This window comes from Nomascus leucogenys, chromosome 16 (genome assembly GCF_006542625.1).
Source record: "Nomascus leucogenys isolate Asia chromosome 16, Asia_NLE_v1, whole genome shotgun sequence".
Classification (NCBI taxonomy): Eukaryota; Metazoa; Chordata; class Mammalia; order Primates; family Hylobatidae; genus Nomascus; species Nomascus leucogenys.
The window spans coordinates 31,688,900-31,712,482 of NC_044396.1; the positions used below are offsets into that span (position 1 = coordinate 31,688,900).

A 23,583-nucleotide genomic window follows, 5' to 3' on the forward strand; every position below is an offset into this window, starting at 1 on the left:
TGGATACAACTTCAATTCCTCCCTCACTAATCACCATTAGGCTTTCTTTCCTAAGGTTTAAACAGAAACAAATCCTTTGGAAAGACTCACGTCACATTTAATATCAACCAAATCTGACACTGCTTGCCCTTCTGCATTTTTAACAAAACAACCAACCAGCATTCCTTCTTGATAAAAGAACACTGATCAAAGAGTGGTCTGCTCAGTCTATGAAGGGTGCACAGAGGACATGAAAACTCTTCACTGTGTAGCCTTGGATCACGCTAACAGTGACATTTTTTTAACATGGATGCCATGGAGAGACATAGAGCTCAATCTGCATGCACACATTTCTCCTTTCAAAATATTCATGACTCCTTCTATACCTAATTGAATATGTACATCTGGCCACCCACTTCAGCATACATCTCCCTTATTCTTTTCACCCTCTAAGTGCCTGTTTCTGGCTTCTGACTGGAAGCTACACTTCCCAGCCTGTCAGAATGTCCACCCCGAAGGCTGCAACCCCTTATGAGAAGTAAAAGTCTCCTTTCCAAATTTATGAAGCTCATCATTCTTCAGTCAACACCACATTTTCCTTAAAAAGGAACAGAAAACAAAATAAAAGAAAGAGAAGCTAAAACCTAAAGAACTGAGAGTCTAAATCTGCAAACTTGAAATGGCTCATGCTTGGACAAATAACACAAACTAAAAGAGGATACCAAAGTAAAATTCTCTTTTCCTCACTTGATGAAAGGATTATTTTTAAGTAACCAAAATGTTTTTATGACTCAGTAGCATGTTGTTTCTTTTGTTTCTTCCAGAAGGCAGAATTATCAAGAGCAGAAAAAAAATGATTTGGGTTGAGAAACCACAATAAATGTATTCTATTTCATTTGCATGTAACGTCTCAACTGATTGGCATTAGCATTAGGTTAAAATATTTATCACACTTATTCAGGATAAATTGCATCAATATAATTTATTATTTAAGAACAAATGGGAATAATCTGTATTGGTGAATGTAAGATTGCACCTCATACTATTCTTGACAAAGGCAGGTTTAAGGAAGTGTTAAACTACTTGGTTTATAATTTATAAAATACAAAAATGTAACTGTAAATATTTTAACATCTTTATGAAAAAAGAATTAAAAGGTGTGACAACCAACCCAAGGGGTGGGGAGAGTGTGCCCCAAAGACATTTCAACAGAAAAGTCTGCCTGTGAAGCATTCTAGAGAGTACTGAATTAATCAGACTGTCTCCCTGTGGGTCCTTTCACAGTTCTATTGTAAATGAGGAAAGTAATTTACATCTACACAGATTCTTCAATAAATAACTTCCACCACTGAGTAACATGGCTTAGTTTTTTTCACCCTAACTTCCGTGACTAAGAACTTATTTCCTAAGAACTTAAAATGAAATAATATTTAGAATTAGAATACTTAATTGTTTAAACTTCCATTTTCTTAGGTTTACTAGCTTTATCTTACCATTGGTGAAATCTGCATTCATAATAGTGATCTCTTGTACTGCCATCATGAAGGTTGCTGCCAATATTTACACTGACATCTTTTCTGTGACTGTTTTGACATCATCCTAGATATTACTTTCCCATCATCTTGACATCATAGCATAGCCTCCCCAGACTGGTGGTGATATTGCTTTGCATTGTTTTAACATCACAATCTGGTCTGTGTAGATTTGTATTGACCTCATTTTGCCATCAATTTGACACTGTAATTTAGTCTCCATGGTAACATGAAACCATTTTGTCATTATAATTTGTCATTATAATGTGGTGTCCATCGGCTTATCAAAATTGTTTTCATATAGCAATTTGACATTACAACACAATCTCTATAGGCTCCCCCTTAGAATGTTATGATGATGGTAAATTGCATTCAAATGAGTGGGAATAGAATTATGATAAGCATGAAAAAATATCCATTGTATATACTCAGAAGACATTTTTCAATCTTAAGTATGTGCATAACTTGAGTTTTTTTTTCTTTTAAAATCATGGTGGTAGATGGCATTTTGTGTTAAGTATTAAATTTTATGCAGTTTAAATTTCTAAATTCTTGAAATAAAAAAAAAATCTTATTTCTGCAGAGTAAATTTTCTCCTGTTGGCAACAACCAGAATGCACAATTATCTTTGCTTATTTTCTTCAGTTTTCTACACATGGTAACTAACACCAAAACCTGTCTTTGCTCTGACATAGTAATAAATAAAGAAGAACCTTCTCTAAGCTAACCCTCAAATTTTCATTTCTAAGCGCCTTCCTCTTTTTGAGATTTTAAAATATGATTTTATTATTCTCTAAAAACATCTCTTGACATTATCTTTCATGATAATTTTCAGAGTTTCTTGGTAACCAATACATATGCAAGCTACTCACATTATCTTCAATAGAAATGGGACATTGATTGGAATGGAGAACCAAATCGCAGGAAAAAATGGTAGAATTGGCTGTAAGGCTGCTAACACTAAAGGAATTGAATGCTTCTTGGCTCTGTCTAGTTCTCACATCCACTCCTTTCTGAGTATCAGTTTATATTCTCTATTCCAATCTAAGTAGAATAGGAAAAGTGGCAAATGAATGGCTGACAGCAGTTTAGAACTTTAGATCCTATAGGCTCTATGCCCAAAGAGGAGTAAAATACATTTAGAAATCACCTTCCCCAACCACCCCAGTATGGAAAACTCCAGAAAAGGAACTTCTTACCCAGTCTTTGTTACTTGCTTACTCCTAGAATAACCACTGTGATCAGGGATGAATGATAAAATGGGCCCAATTTCAGTGACCTATTACTCCCATACTCTAGTATAAGAGTGTTATGATCTGAAAAATCATCTATCAAAACCAACAAAATATGATTTACATGTTGCTTTAAACTTTTTCCCAGTGATTTCAATTCTTATCTCCAGTGTTCACAATTAACCTTGTTCTTTCATTCCATTTTTCATACATTTCAGTAGGCTTCATTATAATCTACCTTCCTATTATTGAGTCTTTGGCCTTAGTTTTCAGATGCATTCTGACCAAACTTTATGTATAGGATAGCAACCATCTAGCCAAATATAAAGATTGTTATGAGAAGAACATGGTGCTCTCTAGATCTGAAATATTTTTGGCAATTTTATTTCTCATTTCCCTTTTACTTATAAATTTAAAACTTATATAGCATCTTTTTCTATAGAATATATTTGGAAAATAAAACATTAAAGAACCAGCATTGTTCTAAACAAAATGTATTATTAAACAATACAACTTGTGTAAAGTCTTCTTAGCTAATTTTAAATAGATTCTAATTTTACACTCACCATTCTTGTAGAGAACATCTTACAATATTCATTTTATATATGACTAAACTAATGTCCACAGAGATTAAGTAGCTTGTTCAAACACTCACAAGTGTGTTAGCTCCTGACTCTGGGGCATTCAGACTCAGACTAGGATTTATATCACCCCCTGACTTTCAGGCAGGCTGACTCAAATTGAATTACATCAATAGCTTTCCTGGATCTTCTGCTTGCAGACAGCAGATGATGGGGCTTCTCAGCCTCCATAATCATGTGAGTCAATTTCCATTACATGCATATGTATGTATATACACACACTATTGTTTCTGTTTCTCTGGAAAATCCTACAAGGATCTATAGATCTGGGGGAATTTCTCTCTTCTTGGGGTTCTCAAAATATCCTGTTTCATGGGTCTTAAGAAAATCCCAAACCACTTTTCTTCTGCTCCCACACCACAACAATCATCAACACAGAAGACTTCTGTGACCAAGAACACCATGACCAAGTAAGCAATCAATTCTGCAGCAGATACCACCTGAGTGTCCTCCAATCCAATTCCAACACTATCTACATAGAGATAGTGTCAGATCCCACAGGTTGGGAGCTCAGTCCGCAAACTGCTCTCCCCTCAGACACCAGTCACAAGTTTTGGCCTCTGGAACTTCCGACCAATCAGCTTTAAACTGGGGTTCCCATAACCCCCACTTTAAGTTCAATTAATTTGCTGGAGTGGCTCAGAGAACTCAGGGAAACACATTTACTGGTTTGTGATAAAGGATATTACACAAGATACAATTAAAGAGATGCATAGGGTGAGGTGTGGGAAAGGATGTGGAGCTTCCAGGCCCTCCCTGGGTGTACCATTCTCCAGGAATCTCCATGTGTTTAGCTATTTGGAAGCTCTCTGAACCCTATGTTTTTGGGTGTTTATGAAAGCTTCATTATGAAGGCATGACTGATTAAATCATTGGCCACTAGTGATCAACCTGGCTTTAGCCCCTCTTCCCTCCCTGAAGGTTGAGGGGTGGGCTGAGTGTCTCAATTAGCTAATCATGCCTTTGTCTTTCTATTGTCTAACCCCACCCTGAAGCTATCAGTCATCACTTAGCATACAAAAAAGACAGTACTTTGGAGATTCCAAGGATTTTAGGAGTTAATATATTTCACAGTATCACATTTAGATTGCCAGGAAGTGACATTCCTTACTCACCTATAAGCCTGGAAACCCTGTAAGTCAGGTGATAGGTCAGGTTTTCCAACACAGCTTTGTAAGCATTGGCTCCATAAAGTCAACTTTGGTTCCTTAAAACCATCTGGTCATATGTCATTCTATGCATCCTGCTCAAATATGACATTCCAGTCAAAGCCTTGGTAACGTAACCAATGTTTGCAATTGTGTTCTGTTGTACAGAAAAAAGATTCTTATTTAACTTAAGCAAATAATTATGTTGCCATGAAAATAAGAATAATCAATAATAGTTTCTAAATTCTGGAGGTATCAGGGAAGGGGACAAATATAAGTATTTTATTTCTGTTAACAAAAGTATAATCTACTAAATTGCCACAAGTATAGATAACTTAAAAGAAAGGGGAAAGGGAGTTCTTATATCTGAAAAATAGAACATAAACCATCCAGCAAAATTCTAAAGAAAATCTGTAATCATCCTTTACCAGTCAGTCCACTGAATCTCATGTAATTAATTCTTATTCTGCTTAATTTTAGATTAGATGTTTAATGAAGCTGTCAGCTTCTACCCTTGAGTTCTGGAAACTCTTACTCAATCCAGTAGTATTGTTTGGGGTGCGATAAATATTCTAATTACTAAATTACTGGAGGGTTTGCAGCAATCTCAATTCTTGTCTCCTCAGAAGAAAGAATTTAACTGAGGGGTATGAGGCAGAAAAAGAGACAAGGCAAATTTCAGAACAGGAGTGGAAGTTTATTATAAAGCTTTAGATCAGGAAAGAAAGGAAAGTACACCTGCAAGAGACCAAAGCAGGCTAATCGAAGGACAAGTGTGGCGTTTGACATTTTGACTTGGGGTTTTATATGCTAGCATAATTCTGGGGTGTTGAGTCCCTTTTCCCATGATTGCTCCCTTAGGATGGGCTGCCTGCATGCATGGTGCCCTCCTTGTGCTTAGGAGGAGAGCACATGCAGTGCGTTTAGCAAGTTGTACACATGCCCGCCTGAGGCTTTCATCCCTTTTCTAGTGGAATGGCCCCAAAAGGTCATACTCCACCATTTTGTCTCTTAATGCACATGCTTGAGCTCACTTGCACAATTCCTGAGATTTTATTGGAAGTTGATTACCAATTTCAAGTGTTTTTATCTGCTTGGGAAATTGCCTCTCCCTGGCGCCTATGATCAGTTATCACTTTAGTGCGATAGCTGTGGACCATCAGGAAATTGCCTCTCCCTGGAACTTGCTGCCAATTTTCATTTTTAGAGAGGCATTGTGATAACTGCTGAACCATCACCTGATGGTTGCCTGACATTCCTAGTGGGTATGAGGGGGAGCCCTCTCCTATCCCGCTCATGTCTGGCTAGATACCTACTGTAACAGTACAGTCTCAAAATTATTTACGTAATGCCATCATGAAGCATTCTGTTCAGTAGCTGATAACAAATGCTTTCAGAGAATAATTTTAGAATAAAACAAGAAACTAGGAACAAATTCCTAGGGATTTCATACAATTTCTGAAATAACTGCATTTTATCAATACATATAGTAACCTAGGAGGGGTTAAGTATCTTTTCTTATTTGGCAATGTTTCCCGTGTCACTCAAGTATCAAATAAACCAATTTTTAACGTTTCTCTTTAGAAGGTAAAAGAATAAATGCTTTACGATTTTCCAGGCGCCTTTTGCAAAATCTTAAGGTCAGTTCAAGAACAAGATTTAATTTGCTGAGCACAGTTGCTCACACCTGTAATCCCAGCACTTTGGGAGGGTGAGGCGGAGGGATCATGACATCAGAAGTTCGAGACCAGCCTGGCCAACATGGTGAAACCCCGTCTCTACTAAAAATACAAAAATTAGCTGGGCGTGGTGGCGGACACCTGTAATCCCAGCTACTCAAGAGGCTGAGGCAGGAGAATTGCTTGAACCCAAGAGGTAAAGGTTGCAGTGAGCCAAGATCGTAACATTGCACTCCAGCCTGGGCAACAGAGTGAGACTCTGTCTAAAAAAAAAAAAAAAAAAAAAAAGCTTTAAGATTTTATTTTGGGAAGGTAAAATTATAAAAACTATAAAAATGCAAAAAAAAAAACCCTTTGCTCTTTTAAAATTCAGAAGTCTTGATTCTCTTAAATAGTTAAGGACATAATAAAGGTTAATATAAAGCAAGGAAAATCATTCTCACAGAACACAAAATTTTAGTTTCCTAGGCAGATTACTAAAAATATAAACAAAAATCCTTCACAATCTCTCATTAAGAAGAGACTAATATACTACAAGAAAATGTCCATTTAACAGAAAACTAAATTCAATTTTTGTAATAGTACTCTATTAGGCTTTTTTTTTTTTTAATTCCTGTAAGTAAATCCATTCGTTTTTACCATCTTTGATCACCATGAAATTTATTTTCCACAAATCTTCTGTACTCATTTTGTATTTGTCCTGTATTTTCCTCTTTCTCTTTCTGGAATAACCAGTATCTTACTTTAGGACAAAACTGCTCTCATTTTCCCTTAAGAAACCATATCCTTCATATTCGTTATCTTTTCTTATCAATGACACATCTTACTTTCCTTGTATAGTTTTCATAGAACTTTCTTTACTATATTAGGTAGTTTCACTTACAAATGTCAATGATAATTTTTAATGCTTGGTAAAATTTTTACACAGAAAACTAGGAAGTAAACCATTGTGAATTGTCTGTTGTATACCAGTATTCAGTATCAGATTACAAGCACTTCAACTTAAACTTATGCTTAACTATTAATGTTTAAGTAGTTAATCTTTGTTAGAAATAATCTAGATATTTAATAAATGTCTATTACTTAATTTAGCTTAGCATAACTCAACAATTTCAAGATACTAAAACAATATTGAAATTGTTTATAGGCAGACATAGTACATTGAACGAAGCTAGCCATCATCGCAATTCCCTATTTTTCAATACATGAATATTAGACTTCACTACAAATCAAAAACCTAAAAAAAGTTAAATACATGTCTTATAAAAGTTTACTGTTGTGCTTGAAACACACAAAGTAATAGATATCAAGTCATTCATTTTTATTGCCTCTTTACTTCTATATTTGTTCTTAGTTTGTATTTATAATTTTCATAGTCTTAAACATTAAGTAGAAATAATATTACCTTATTGCACTAGACAATCCAAGTAGAATAAAAACATATGCTCATATTATACTTAATGCTGATAACTAAGAAGATACAGCTGCTAATATTAAACCAATAATAATAAACTAATCTTATTTACCAAGATTTACCCAAGTCATGTGTACTTGAAAAGCACTTGGGCTAGTTTCTGTATTTCTGGAAATGTTGAATTATATTAGCATTTATTTATCTCCAAGCCAATAAGATTAGAACCCTTTATGATATTCTACAAATTAATTTGGTAGTACCATCGGGCATACCTTAAAGATACTGCAGATTTCATTCCAAACCACCACAATAAAGCAAATGTAATAAAACAAGTCATATGAATTTTTTGGTTTTCCAATGCATATAAAAGTTATTTACACTATTCTGTAGTCTATTAAGTGTGCAATAGCAGTATGTCTAAAAAACAATGTGAATAATTTAATTTAAAAAATACTGCTTGCCAAAAAATGCTAATGATCATCCAAGCCTTCAGTGAGTTGTAATTTTTTTGCTGGTGGACATTCCTACCTTGATGTTGATGTCTGCTAACTGATCAGGGTGGTCATTGCCAAAGGCTGGGGTGACTGTGGCAATTTCTTAAAATGAGTTGTGCACTACCGCTTGAAAGCATTTTATCCACAGTAGAACTTCTTTCAATATTAAAGCCAATTCTTTCAAATGCTGCCACTACTTTATCAACTGAGTTTATGGAATATTCCATATTGCAAATGACTTTGTTGTCATTTCAACAATATTCACAACTTCCTCACCAGCAATAGATTCCATCTCAAAGAAATCACTTTTCTTGTTCATTGATAAGAAGCAACTCCTCATCCATTCAAGTTTGATTGAGATTGCAGCAATCCAGTCATATTCTCAGGCTTCACTTCTAGTTCTAGTTCTCTTGCTATTTTTACCACATCTGAAGTTACTACCTCTACTGAAGTCTTGAATCCTTCAAAGTCATACATGAAGCTTGGAATCAACTTCTTCCAAACTCCTGTTAATGTTGATATTTTGACCTCTTCCCATGAATCACAAATGTATTTAAATGGCATCTAAAATGGTAAATCGTTCCAGAGGTTTTCAATTTACTTTGCCCAGATCCATCATAAGAATCACTCTCTATGTCAGCTATAGCCTTACAAAATGTATTTCTTAAATAATAAGACTTGAAAGTCAAAATTACTCCTCGATTCATGGGCTGCAAAATGGAGATTGTGTTAGCGGGCATAAAAACAACATTAATTTCCTTGTTCATTTTCATCACAGCTCTTGGGTGACCTGGTGCATTGTCAATGAGCATTAATATTTTGAAAAGAATCTTTTATTTTAGGGGGGATAGCAGATTTCAACAGTGGATTTAAAATATTCAGTAAACCATGCTGTAAACAGACATGCTGTCATCCAGGCTTTTTTGTTCCATTTCTAGAGGACAGGTTGAGTAGATTTAGCATAATTCTTAAAGGCCTTATGATTTTTGGAATGGCAAGTGAGCACTGGCTTCAACTTAAAGCTACTAGTGCAACGAACACCTAACAAGAGAGTGAGCCTGCTTTTTAAATTTTGAAGCCTGGCATTGACTTCTCTCTAGATAGGAAAGTCTTCTTCCAATAGAAAGGTGTTTATCTATGTTTATCTACAGTGAAAATCTATTTTATAGAACGGCCATCATCATCAATAATCTTAGCTAAATCTTCTGGATAACTTACTACAGCTTCTACATCAGCACTTGCTGCTTCGCCTAGCACTTTTATGTTATGAAGATGGCTTCTTTCCGTTAACCTAATAAACCAGCCTCTGCAAGCTTCAAACTTTTCTTATGCAGCTTCCTCACCTTCCTCAGCCTTCACAGAATTGAAGAGAGCTAGGGCCTTGCTCTAGACAAGACTTTGGCTTAGGAGCATATTGTGGCTGTTATGATCTTCTATCCAGACCACTAAAAGTTTCTCCATATCAGTAATAAGGCTGTTTTGATTTTTTATCATTTGTGTGTTATCTAAAGCATTGTTTTAAATACCTTCAAGATATCATTTGGGGGGGTGATTGGAGATAGGAATTTGACAAGATATTGACGGTGATCGGATATTTGGTGGGAAATGATGATTAAACTGACTTGATTGAATTGTTGCTAAAACTGGGTTCTTGAGGACATGCCCACTGATGGGCCCAAATTGAGAAAGGACTTAGAGAAGTCTTTCTAGAGTTTCGTTAAGGAGATAATTTGGTCACTTAGTATAACATCCTTTGCATTAAATGGCACCGTAATTATTGTTGAATTATTAAAATTATTTTTACACTTGCCTTCATCTGCATTTGTGCAAATCCTTAAAGGCTGTTTCATGCCGATATTCTGTTTACAAAAACAATCTTACTGAAGAATAGCTTCAATTTTACACTTCCCTTATTACCATACTTCAAAGTCCAACTTTATTTCTTGGCAAAAGCAAACCTTAAATTATTAGGTAGTAGGTAGGCAGTCAACCTTAGGCAAACCTTAAATTAGTGCTTAGTCAAAGATATAAATACAAAGGACCGATAGAATTTTATGAAGGTGGCAGAAGAAGGAGGAGGATTCATTGCATCTTGATTGCTGAATCTAGTCCGTAGGTCAACTGCTGTAACTCAAATAACTTTCGAGTCAGGCAGGTGATATAAACAAGTTTTGCTCTAATACAGGATCTCGATAGTTTTCTTTAGGCAGAGATACTCCTTGAATAGTAAATACATAGAGTTATATTTCATGAAACATGCAATCTGTTTATTTTTCTGTTCAGTAGCAACAGAAAAATTGTCTAACACAGACGGTAAGTAAAGCAGCCATGAGGGAATAGCAGTGACTATGGTGAATGGATAAAATATATCTTCTTGAAAGGGCTAGCTACTCTTTAGTTCCAACTGATTATTCCCATATGAAAATGTATAACCACGGAGGCCAGATAGCCTGACTTTTCAAGAGAAATTATATATTCATATATTAATAGGAAATCTTTAGATATTTAAATTCTGATAATCAATTCAAAATTATCAAAAACATCTTTCAGGTCACAGTGAGATCCAGATGCCCTAGCCTGAATTAGAAATACACATAAAGAGGGCTGACATCATGAAGTAAAATAAAAATTCTGAAAAACAACATATTTTAATGGCTGCTGTGAGAATTCTATCATTGGCATAAGGTCCATAAAGTTCCAGTTCAGAGTAAGGATTAAACTAACCTTTTTATCAATTAAGTAAAAGTGTACTTTTCCTTGCTTAGGCTGACAATTTTCTAATTTAAAAACAATGGCCAGGGAAGTAATTGAAACACTCACAGCTCAAAATTGCTAAGTAAATAGGTAGATTGTTTGCTAGGAGACCAATGCTTTCCAAATGACAGGTTCTGAGCTTCCAGTTAGAATCTAGGCTTAAATAAAGGTATACCTTGGAATTCTCCTGCCCAGTGGTGGTCATTTGCTCAGGAGGAGTTATCCCTGGATGATTTAGGTAAAAGTGATGTACTTCAATCAAACAAGGAAAAACAAGTACCTTAATGGCATTCCAGAAAGCCACAGCACATTATCTGTCTTCACTTCATCTCTTCCTTCTTCTAGTACACGGAGCTTTTAACGACACAGGAGAAAACAATTGTTAGTAGTAATGATCTAAAATAAATGTTACTTTTTTAAGTTGAGATAGTAATTTCAGAGTAGTGGTTACAACCTTAAGATTCAATGTCCCTTTGCTATAATAAATGTTTTTTGACATGTGTAATGAAATAAAATTTATAGATAATATAACACATTTTTAAAATAACATTTAAAAATAAGCGATGTAATGCCTTAATTCAAGCATAAAGAAAAAAACAAAGAAAACAATTCGTGATATAAAATAAAATAGTATACATTAAAATATGTTAAACATTGACTACTCTAAAAGGTAAAAATACCCTCTAAAATTTCTAAAATGCCCCTGCAAGGCAGAACCATATGAACTGAGAACTATTCTGGTATATTTGAATTTGTGGTACACACATACTTTGCCTAGTTAAGTGTTTCCCACATAGAACTGAGGTTCTTAGGACATCTGTCTACTGAGATACTTCAGGTTAAGGACAGCACATTAGAATACATTTTTAAAAGCTGACAATTCTCATTATTATATTTGATAACCTGAAAAGTCTTGCAGAAGCGCAATGCGTATAATTTTATCCTAGTGTTCCTCAAATTTATTTGATCACAACACATCTTTTTCCCATAAAAATTATTTTTCTCTGCTGTTTTGCTTCACAATATGGAATTTTCAGTTTAGTAGTTTTCCCAGGGAAAGGATCCATGGCATGTATAAAGTTAAAATACATTAGGAATAGGTGTCTCTGTTAGGCAATTACAAGACTGTGAACCATCTAAGAGATTAAGTTTTAAATATCTGGGTACCTTTTAAAATCCTCATCTTTTCTGGATGGATTATAGTAATTTAAGAGATAATTTATGCTACAGTTAATTCTTCATCTGTACTGTTTGGAATTATTATTTTTATATACTATCAATTTAATCTGAAACACATAAGTACTGCTTTGCTAAGCACAGGCCCTGAGCTGAGTGAATGGTGAGTTTGATAAATTTCTTAGGCACAAGGAGCTTATTTTCTTCAAAATATTGCAAGATCCTTTTGATCTTCCACTGTGTTTAGCAAATATTAAACACTTGGTGAGTAGTTGTTGATTCCCTGATTTTTGTATTTGAAAGAGCTGTTAATGATTCTAAAACATAAGCATACTTAGATTAAAAGAAGATGTACTGTATTTGAGGGAAACCATTACATTAATATCATCATTCCATTATAATCATCATCATTATCATCACCTAATTTTCCCTATAAATGTCACAATACAAAGTTCATACAAAAGTTGTAATAATTAGCCATATCTTTAGAGCAAAATCACTTGTGAGAAATTAATTCTTTTCATCTCTGTCATCATCATCATCATCATCATCATCATCATCATCTTTAGCAGGTCCTGCCATTTCCAATGTTTTATAAACATATAAAGGATGGAAAGGCATAATTATCATATCAACAAGGCATTCTCAATGTCTAATATTTAATGAATACTTAACTATATTCCAGCCACTGTGCTATCTTTCTTACATGAATTATGCTTGGTAACCATCACAACAACTCTATGAGCTAGTGGCAAAGATAAGGAAACCAGAGAAGAGTGATGTTAAATAATTTCCTCAAGGTCATACATTGGGACCAGAGTCAAACCTCGCCTCTCAGGGCTTTTTGCTCCAGAGCCCAAGCTCATAAGCTAAAGACAGTCATGAAAAGAACTAAGGTTACTGTGTTTACTCAACTTTCATACACGTACTTGTAAAGCTGTGCAGTTGCAACATGAATTAGTCACCCAAGCTTTTCATGTATTGGTACAAGAAGTCATTCTCAAAGCTTAGGGACTTGACCTTGTTCTGAAGTTCTAAGACTAAATTCCTTAGGGGAAAACGTATCTGTGTGTGTTTTCAAAAGGAAAGACAATTATATCTAGACTTTTCCAGCATCCCTATGATGGTATCTATCTCTCAGCCATTTAATTTCTTAATCTGATTTGGAGCCTGAGGTAAAGAAAATAATCCTAGGTATTCTGACCTCTTCTCGCCCCACTTCTACTTCTTCTCTGATTTTTTCCTTAAATGGATAAAGGCTGATTTGTGAATATGGTTACTTTGTCACATATTAACAAAAATATTTTAAATATAGATGAAGAAAGGAGGTATTTATTGACTAATGAGTTCAAATTTGGAAGGTAGAACGAATGTGAGTTATTTTTATATAAGCTTACAAAACTTAACAATAGCAATAAAAATTAAAGAGCAAGAAATTTAATGTCATCCACCAATTGAACAGTTCCCTACCAAGGATTGGTCTACAAGAAAGAGTGTTTTCTTCAGTATCAAAAGTGAGTTATCACAACTATTAAAGGAACAAAGGCAGCAGAATTTTAAAAGGTACTGGCTGAAAGGAGAAAAATAATTGCTCATTCACTGATCTTTAGATCATGTAGTTCAACACCTTATTTCACTTATAAGTAAGATCTTAACATCTCATACGCATTCTCACTTTTTATTGTCACTCTATACTATGAGTTTTACTGTGTTATAGATAAAAATGAGAGAAACAGAAACAAACTCCCTATACTGGGAAGTATTTGTAAATGATTATCATGACTCCAAGTTTTTAATTCATGTACAGGGTTATAAATTTTAGTAGTTAGCACCTATATGTTAACTTCATTTTCTTAGAATCTATATGCAAACTTTCAAAATACACACATTCACAGGATTTGCAGCATTTTGGAAAATTATAAATACATTTTAAAAAATACCTTTATAAATTAAAAATTATAAATACTCAAAAAGTACCTTTATTTCCAGCTTTAAATTATATCAGCTATTCTTCTTTCCCTCTACCATGATTCTGGCATTTTCCCATGTAATGTGAAAATAAGACTGTACTACATTAAATTTCATTTGTAACATTCCCGGTCACGGCTATATTCTATTAAGATTTCCCTGTAGCTTTATCCCATACTCCGGTCTGTCTACTGTTTTCAAACCAAGGTATGGTTGAGAGTTTACTCCTATTTCAAGGTCATTTATACAGAAGCTAAATGAGATTGGCCCTAGTATAGATCTCAGGGGAACTATATTTGTTACTTCTTTTTTTTCTACAATCTTCTACTCACAATTGTGGGGAAGGGCTGTGTATGTTTGTGTGTGTGTGCATGGTGTTCACTTTACTCTTCCCTTTTAACTTCATTCTCAGATACAATTTACTAATCTATTAATACAACACTTTATGAACATGAGCGAAGAACTATTACAGAAAAGAGAGTTTAATATTTATTCCAATGGGAACAAATCTATAAATGCCTCTACAATTACACATGTTAAAATTCAAGTAAAGAAAGAAACATATTGAAAGGGATAAAGATCAAAATAGGTAGTAAAACTGTGATTATATGAACATCTTTACATACTGTTTCTAGTTGTAAACAATGATCCAAAATTTAGCATCCTCTTTTTACATTTCTTTTTCACAGAATTTAGCCCTCCACTTTGAAGGTTTCGTTTGCATACGATTTTAAAAGTTCTGAACTAACATTTTATTATTTATAAAGACTTTTTAATTATATGTATTATTTACATAAAGTGATGGTGTTATGCTTTGTAACATCTTAAAAGATTTAAGGACTGGAGAGTTTATCACATTTATCCTTAAAAGACACTGTACTGGAAAACTAATAATTTCTAATTTGTTATATTTTAGTGGTTGGATTATGCATCAGAAATATCGTTAGTGCTTTCCTTAGCATATAGTTAGAATAGTTAATAGAAAGCATTTTTTTTTTAAGTTAGAAAAGTGTAGTCTTATGTATTTACAAGGGGATCCTATTATTTTGGGGATCGATATTTGCAGCCATAGATGATTCTGAGAATTTAGCTTTTGCCACCTTTATTTATTCCTGGGGCACCAATGTACATAAAAGAGATCGCTGATATTTTTTTCCTACCATTGCTTGGCTAAGGAATTAAATGTGAAGTGTCTTTTCTTAGGAGTATCTGCTTTGCTACTTTAAATGCTCATACTTGAAACACCCATGCATTCCTGCTTGTAAATGGCCATGTGGAGAGACCCTGAAACCACATGGAGAAGAAAAAAAACCCAGATGAGCTCAGCCTTCCCATAGTCTTTGCCAAAACACAAAGTGTATGAGGGCAGCCCTTTTTGACCCTCAGGCTAGTCTTAGTTAAGAACTGAATACCACTGATTGATCCATGTTGATGCCTCATGAAATAGAATACTCTCCCAGTTCAATCCTATCTAAATCTCTAATGCCCAGACTGTGAGCATAATAAGATGACTGATTTTTTTTAAGCCAATAAATTTTGGGTTAGTTTCTTATGCAGCAACAGGTAACTGGGAAACTACCTTTCAGATTGTATAAAAATATTTATTATACAAAATATAGTTTCCATGCATTTACAAATAACTTACTCTTTAAATAGTTCATTATTTATTCAATAACAAACTAAAAGTCGTTAGCTTCTTTTTCTGTGTTCTCTTAATTAAGTTTTTTTTACAATCTTCCATCATAGTTCTTTTTTTTCTTTTGCAATACATTTTAACTGTTACTTTATGTGTCTTGCTTCTTTCTTTAGACTACATGTGGGTCTAAGATCATGTGTATTTCTTTAGTAAAATAACATGAGGTTAAGCAAATACACTTTTGCTCAGACAGTCTGGGTTCCTGGTCTGTGTAACTTAACCTCAAAAAAATTCTCAGCCTCTTGATGTGTAACATGGAGGAATGAATAATATTTAATCAAGAAACTTTTAAAGATTAATCAGGATTAAGCATAGAAAGTTCTTAAAATATTTTAGCTTACCAAATTTCCTGCTCCTAAATTTTATTTCTTGTCAAGATAAAGTAACAGTTAACTCATTTCCCCTCCCACCTAAAATAATAAAAAAAGAGATAATGTATATGAAGCAACAGTTTTCAGGACCTGAACATCAAACAACAAAGAACAGTAATCTTCAAAAGACAGGAGAGAAGTCAAGTGATGCTAGGAGTGCTCTACCTTACTCTGAGGGCCTCCTTGCTGTGACAGAAAGAGGGGGAACCCAGGTGGAGTCTGATGGCCCGTGAATTGAGGAGCTGGAGCTGATACAGATCAAGGCATTGAGTGTTCATAGCAGAAAGTACTGGAGATGAGAGCACCTCACACAGAGAGAATTCTGGATATCTCAAGGGGCCCCTTTCTAGTTTTCAATGGAGTACTGCTCAACACAAGCATGTGAAGGGGCTACCTCATGCCCTGGGAAAAAACAGTTCAAAGGATTGCAAGTGAACAGGACATAGAACTCATCTAGGGCCAGAAATAGTCCTGTTTGCATCAACCAGACTGGAAAACTTTATGACTTAAGGAACACTGAGTAGAATACATAGAAGAGTCTTGCCTAGTAGTGGAGAATAATTATCCCTGGAATGGGCACTGCTCCAGTCCCACCTAACACATCTTGAAAACAAGACATGAGAGAATTAAATCATTTCTAAGTTACCTATCCACATCCAATGAACACAACTCAAGAATATTTACAGATTCACAAAAATGTCCAGAACTCACATAGGTAAAATTTACCATGTTTGGCATTTAATAAAAATTATTAAGTTTTCAAGAAGCAAGAATATATGCCCTATAATGAAGAGAAAAATATACAGTTAAGTTCAACTCACATAGATGTTAGAATTATCAGAAGATATTAATGAAGTTATTATAGTTGAATTACACATGTTCAAAATATTAAGTAGAGATATATGATATATATCAATCAGTCTTCTTCTTCATGAAAACTAAGGTGAGGGAGATGATAAAAAAATACACTGGACAGAATCAACAGCAGATTAGATAGAAGAGATTACACTTTTGTAATTAATTAATATGCTTCACACATCTACTGAAAAATAATTTAAAAAATAGCTATATAGAATATAAACTTAGAGTTAAATAGAAAAGAATAGGGAAGAGAAATAACATTTTTTGTAGTTGTATACTGTCCTAGGTACCTTGCACGCATTATCTCATTTTATTCTTACAATACAATAATTCTTATAATAAAAACAACCTCATTTGATTCTCACAATAATATTGTCCATGTTTTTAAAATGAGAAAACTGAAGTTCAGAGAACTTCAGAACTTTTCCAATATTACACTGCTTGAGATGATAAAAGCCAACATTTGAGTATTCTGGCTTTTTAAAACCAGAATTATTTTGGTTTGTTTCTCTGCTCTCCTGAACTATTTCCTGGAAAAAAAAAATATTCCATTTCCCACTATTCTATCCACATTACTATCAACAGGAAAGAGGATGATAGGCAGGGAGGCACACATCTAGTTTAGGGCAAGACTGTGAAATTTGTTCACATAAGTACTGCTTATTTTTTATTGGACAAAAATCTAGTCATATGCCCACATTTATTCAAATGGGATGCTAGGAAATGTATTCTTTAACTGGGTACCAAATCAGTAATTGGCTGTTCTTACAGGCCCCGCCACAGCTTGCTCTAAGTGCTGCAGCAGAGCTATTCAATTCAGTAAGCTGATCCCCAGAGTTCATTGATCCCCACAGTAAGAAACAAATGAATAACAACACAAACAAAAGAAGAAGGAAGGGGAAGAGGAGGAGGAAAGAGGAGAAACGAGGAGGAGCAGGAAGAGAAGATAGCAAGAAGAGAAAGAAGTAGTTGTTTTTCCCCATAGTCAATTACAAAAACTCATTTGTAAAATTCAAAAATACTTAACACATGGTTCTCCTTAGCCAATAGATCTGTGGCATTGTACAGAGAAGAGCTAAAGAAAATATCTCCTTTTGGAGCAAGCAAAAACAGAAATAGTGCCTGAAGGAAGTAAGTAACCACTATTGTCATGGCCACTTACAAATCAGATACATTGTGGGTTGTAGTCTACACTTTGTTAAATGTCACGAAAAAAGTCATTGCAAAGATTAGTTTACCATGGTAATGTTAAACTCTTAAAAATTTCATCTCCAGAAGATGAAATTTAAAACAGTGGTATTATAAAAAAAGATAATTCCTGAAGTATTTTAACCAATTCATTAAATAACAAGGAAATAAAATCCCCATAAAGGTAGACCCTAAATAAATATTATATTTTGAAATAATCCTCTTCTTAAAAAGTATCACTTGAATAATCATTTTCCAAGTTAGAATGTAATACATTTCAATGAGAAAAAATTGGACAAATGTTTGAGAACCTCTATTAGGTTTCTTGACCAGGTAAATATCACATACATTTTGTATAATTATTTAAAGATGGCCAAAAGGGACAAAATAATGTTGAGGTGTAATGTGATTCGATTAATGGTTCTTTTTTTAAGTACAAAAGTGAGACATATTAGAGAAAGGAAAAATGATTGGAGGCAACCAAAACCAAGACTCAGAACATAACATCATTTTTCTTCTGGTTTCTGTTCTGTCTGAGCAGAGCTTTGAGTTTCAATATTCCCCATCCTTTACCACTATCTTTCTTAAAGCTATTGAGGAGAGAGTCAGGGGGATGATAAGGAATGGAAGATGGCTGAAAGAAATGATTAATAGGATTCTAAAATCTTATATAGTTAAAAAGAAGCTACTATAGGGGTGCCCTCTATATTCTAAATATGTGAACTTAGCTATACCCCAGAAAATTTATCCCATGTTCTCAAAAATCTTTGTTTCATTTTCCTTTAGTTATAATTTCAGATAATTTCTTCCTTTTGTTCAAATGGTTTTTTCCATTTTATCTTAAATCCTATGCCACATAAATAAAATAACTGTAATTTTGTCTCTATCTGTCCATCTATCAATCATCTATATTTAGTTGAAAATGTATAGGGAATACTTTTGCAGTTCATAAGCATGATGATTGGGTTTTCACACTCCTGTGTGAAATGTACCTTCCTCAAACCTTGTTATAACATCAGCACATCACCTAACATGAAAAAAAATGTATACAGAAGCAACTTATACCATAAAGAATAAGTAGCTTAGAAAGATATTTTTCTCAGGTTCAGCTAAGACATAATGTGTCTTTCTGGCTAACAAAAAACTATGATTTCAAGTATTTTTCATTTTTCATTTATTGTTCCCAAAATATAAATGGATATGGCTCAAATATAAATCAAAAGCATAAGATTAGATTCATGGGCTTACAATAAGTTCCTTAATCCTGCTTCCAAAATTCCCATTAAAATTGTCTACAAACTATGAAAATGTGAGAGGAAAATGTTCATGCCAGAAAAGATAGCTAAAGAAAAGTATCACCCATATACCAGAAAACTGGTGGAATTTCTGCTAGATTCAATGTCAAAGACACCATTTTGAATCAAATCAAATAAAAAGATAAATCACTACTACACTCATTAGCAACATTTTACACAATCCCACTTCCTCCACTTTCTTTCAAGTACATAGTATTTTTAGTCAGTATTTAGAGTAAAACCCTAACTAGGCTCCTTCAAATGATACCCATTAAGTCAGAAAGGCTTTAACTGCACAGCCCTCATTAAACATTATTTGGATCTATATCACCATCAAGAAACAAAAAAATTTTAAAAATAGTCATTACCAAAATTAATTCCCTCCCACAATGTTCCTGGGTGGCTGAATCATCAAATGGTACCCTACTAGGAGTCTCTCTTTCATCTGAGGTCACCTAATCATAAACATTTCTTTGTGAAAATTTTGAATGGAGATCCACAGTTATTATTAACAAAAGCCAACTCAAGTATTTTATTAATTTCAAATCAATATTGGCAAATATATGCAGTTAATTAAACTGTATGAATTTGATGATGAGCCAACATAAAACAGTTTTTTTTTTTCTCCTTACAGCACTCTTCTCTATTTGATATGGTTTGATTCTGTGTCCCTACCAAATCTCATGTTGAAGTATAATCCCCAGTGTTGGTGGTGGAGCCTGGTAGGAGGTGATTGTATCATGAGGGTGGTGCTCATGAATGGCTTAGCACCATCCCCTCAGTGCTGTTCTCATGATAGTGAGTTAGTGAGTTATTGTTAGATCTGGTTGTTTAAAAGTGTTTAGTGGGCACCTCCCATCTCTATTTCTTGCTCCTGCTCTGGCCATGTAAAACGTGCTTGCTTCTCCTTCGGCTTCTGCCATGATTGTTAAGTTTTCTGAGGCCTTCCCAGAAAGAGAAGCCACTATGCTTCCTATACAGCCTGCAGAACTGTGGGCCAGTTGAAATGCTTTTCTCTATAATTACCCGGTCTCAGGTATTTCTTTATAGCAGTGCAAGGATGGACTAATACACTATTCAAAAGTTATTCCTAGAGTAAATGCAGAGATTAAACAAACACCAAACATCCAGTTGTTGAAAAATATGACAGCCTTTCTTTGGGGCATCCTGTTTTCCATGATTTATTCACATGGGACCCCATTTTGCTTGGCCTGTAATGGTAGAAAGTCCCCTTCCTCTCCTATTTTCCTCCTACCAAGAACTCCTAATTTTAACCTTTTATTTTCTTCCCCAGGCCTTTATGTTTATAGACAAAAATCTGTGTTGTGTTGGGTTATGGTTGGGGATAGCATAGCTTGTTCAACCAATTCTTAAGTCCTGAGAAAGGAGTTTAGCTACAAGTGTCTTTTTACCACTTATATAATATATGTGGACTTTTTCCTTGGCTTCAGCCTCTAATTCCCACTTCTGTTGCGACAAGAATCTCACATTCAACATGTTCTTAGACACGGAGGCTTTTGTAATTCAAAGATACTACAATGCTGTGAAAGTGTTCTGCAGCCAACAGTGATGGAAGCAACAATCTGACAAAAATTCTTAGAGAAGCCATCAAGCAAGGGAATAATCCAAGCTAGGGAAGAACTATTTAGACATGAAAAATTGTCTTTCTAAATTATTAATAGTGATGATGCATCTAAAATAGATGCTTTTTTACTCCCTCTATCCATAAGTGGAATTTATTTTCTCTTCTCTTGAATCTAGACAGGCGATGTGATAGCCTGACCAACTCAATATGGTGGAAATGATGCTGTGTCTGTTTCTGAGTACAAATCCTTAGAGATTGGCACCCTCCATTTCCTGACTCCTACGACACTTGCCATGTATATTCTACTGCCCTGACACTGCCATTTTGAATGGACCATGTAGAAAAATCACTTGGAGCAGCCCAGAGACTTCACAAAAAGAAAACATTTCTTAGCCCTCCAGCTATCCCAGGACCCAGGCCACTGCAGCACCCCATAGACAGCCATGATTAAAAAGACAAGCTACCCCTACCTGGACCTGTCCAAACCGCAGATTCATGAACAAATGTGATGATAGTTGATATTTTAATCCATTCAGTTTTGTGGTTATTTGATAGATAAGCAGAACATATAGTAGAAGCAGAACATACAGTACAGAAAATAAAGTAACATATAAAAGACAAACTCAATAAACTCCCTGAAAGAAATGTCTTAAGAAAGTGATAAAAATTATGAGGAAATTATAGCTTTGAGGTAAAGATATAGAAAACTTGACATAAAAGTAGAAACTTGAGAAAGAGAAAATATGCCTTGCTCTTGTTTCTACATGATATGGCCATAAATTTTATTTCTCTAGAATATTTTTCAGTTTAAATGTCATAAATCTATTTCAAAGGAAGACAGCCCATCCCATTAAATATAGAAGAAGAGAAGAAAAACACAGAAACGTGAGAAACATTGTATATCTCCTATACCTGTGTTACATCAAATTACAAAGAATATAGAAAACTTGAACAATAAATTAAAGTTGAGTGAAGTCACATTTGCTTTTGAACTTCCCAAACATTATATGATACCTTCTTCTTTCCAAGTGTTCATTAATTAAAAAAAAATGATATTTCAAGAGGCTAAAAATAAAACATTGCTAAGTATAAGACAGGGAAACTTAAAAGCTTCATTCTCTACCCATGTTATTAAAAATATATGTCAAAGTTTAAATAATGCTTACAGAACACTTGGAAATAACCCCCTTTCTCCAACACTACCTACCACATAGTATAGACACCCTCTAAAACACTCTTTCACATCTGAATATTTATTGATGCAAAAAAGGAAAGTAAAATTACAGTAATAAGAAAAAATGTATGTGAAAACTTTGAGACAAAAGGCACTGTTTTACTCATAAATAGCCTAAATAGCTTACTTTAATAATAAAGCATTAAAGTTTTTACATAAAAATTAAAGTAGTGTTATTTATTTTAAAAACATATTTTCCATTTTTATTTCATTTTGAAATAATTAAAGACTAATAATATATGAAAATAAGCTAACAGTTTAAGTGGTTTGAAAGCAAAAAATTAAATAAACAGAGAAAATAATAGAAAAGGGAAAAATTAAAAATAAATATTGAAGTAAATATATGTACAAAAAAGCAAAAATATAATTTATAAATAATTTGTAAACCTGATTTTAGAAAGTTCAATACTACAAATGCTGCCAAGTTTTTTTGAAAGTGAGAGAAAAATAGAAAATGGTATATTTCCTCATTCTCAAAAATGATAAACTGGAAAGTTTGTATGATAATGTAAAGGCATATTGTCTAATTATGGGAGAATAATATATATTAACATCTTTGAAAATAACTAAAGTACATTTCTGAAAAAGTGTAATTTACAAGATTTCACAATAGAAGTATAAAATTTTTTATCTCAGTAATGTGAAGAAAACTGAGTAGGTCAATAATGTATTATCTTAAAAATGGCAGGATTCTGCTTGAGACCTTTTCAAATTATAAATCTAATTTCAACGCTTTGTAGATAATTTTTAAAAATAAAACTCTAGCTTCTCAAGTCATTTTATAAATCCAGAATTTTGACAAGATACCAACATTTTTACAAGAAAATTGACAGCACATTTTAAGAATACGATAATGTAAAAATCCTAAAGACAAAATGCCAAAATACTTAAAAATATACTGATAAATAGTATTTTAATAAAATGAAATGCCTGTTTTGATATTAATTTTTAAAGAGTAGAACAAGCATCAATATATATTTTATTTTGCAAAAAAATATGAAAGACTGAAGGAAGTTTTTTTTTTTTTTTGAGATGGAGTCTCGCTCTGTCGCCCAGGCTGGAGTGCTATGGCGCGATCTCGGCTCACTGCAAGCTCCGCCTCCCGGGTTCACGCCATTCTCCTGCCTCAGCCTCTCCAAGTAGCTGGGACTACAGGCGCCCGCCACTACGCCTGGCTAATTTTTTTGTATTTTTAGTAGAGACGGGATTTCACTGTGGTCTCGATCTCCTGACCTCGTGATCCGCCCGCCTCGGCCTCCCAAAGTGCTGGGATTACAAGCGTGAGCCACCGCGCCCGGCATTACTGAAGGAAGTTTACTCAAGATCAGTACTAATC

General features: G+C 34.1%; 1 non-coding gene across 1 annotated transcript; it reads left to right on the top strand.

Moving 5' to 3' along the window:
- The first annotated feature begins 19,066 nt into the window (after positions 1 to 19,066).
- On the top strand, positions 19,067 to 19,171 carry LOC115830745. Its single transcript, XR_004026296.1, has one exon. It is a non-coding gene; the product is annotated as a small nucleolar RNA U13 (small nucleolar RNA).
- The last annotated feature ends 4,412 nt before the right edge of the window (positions 19,172 to 23,583 follow it).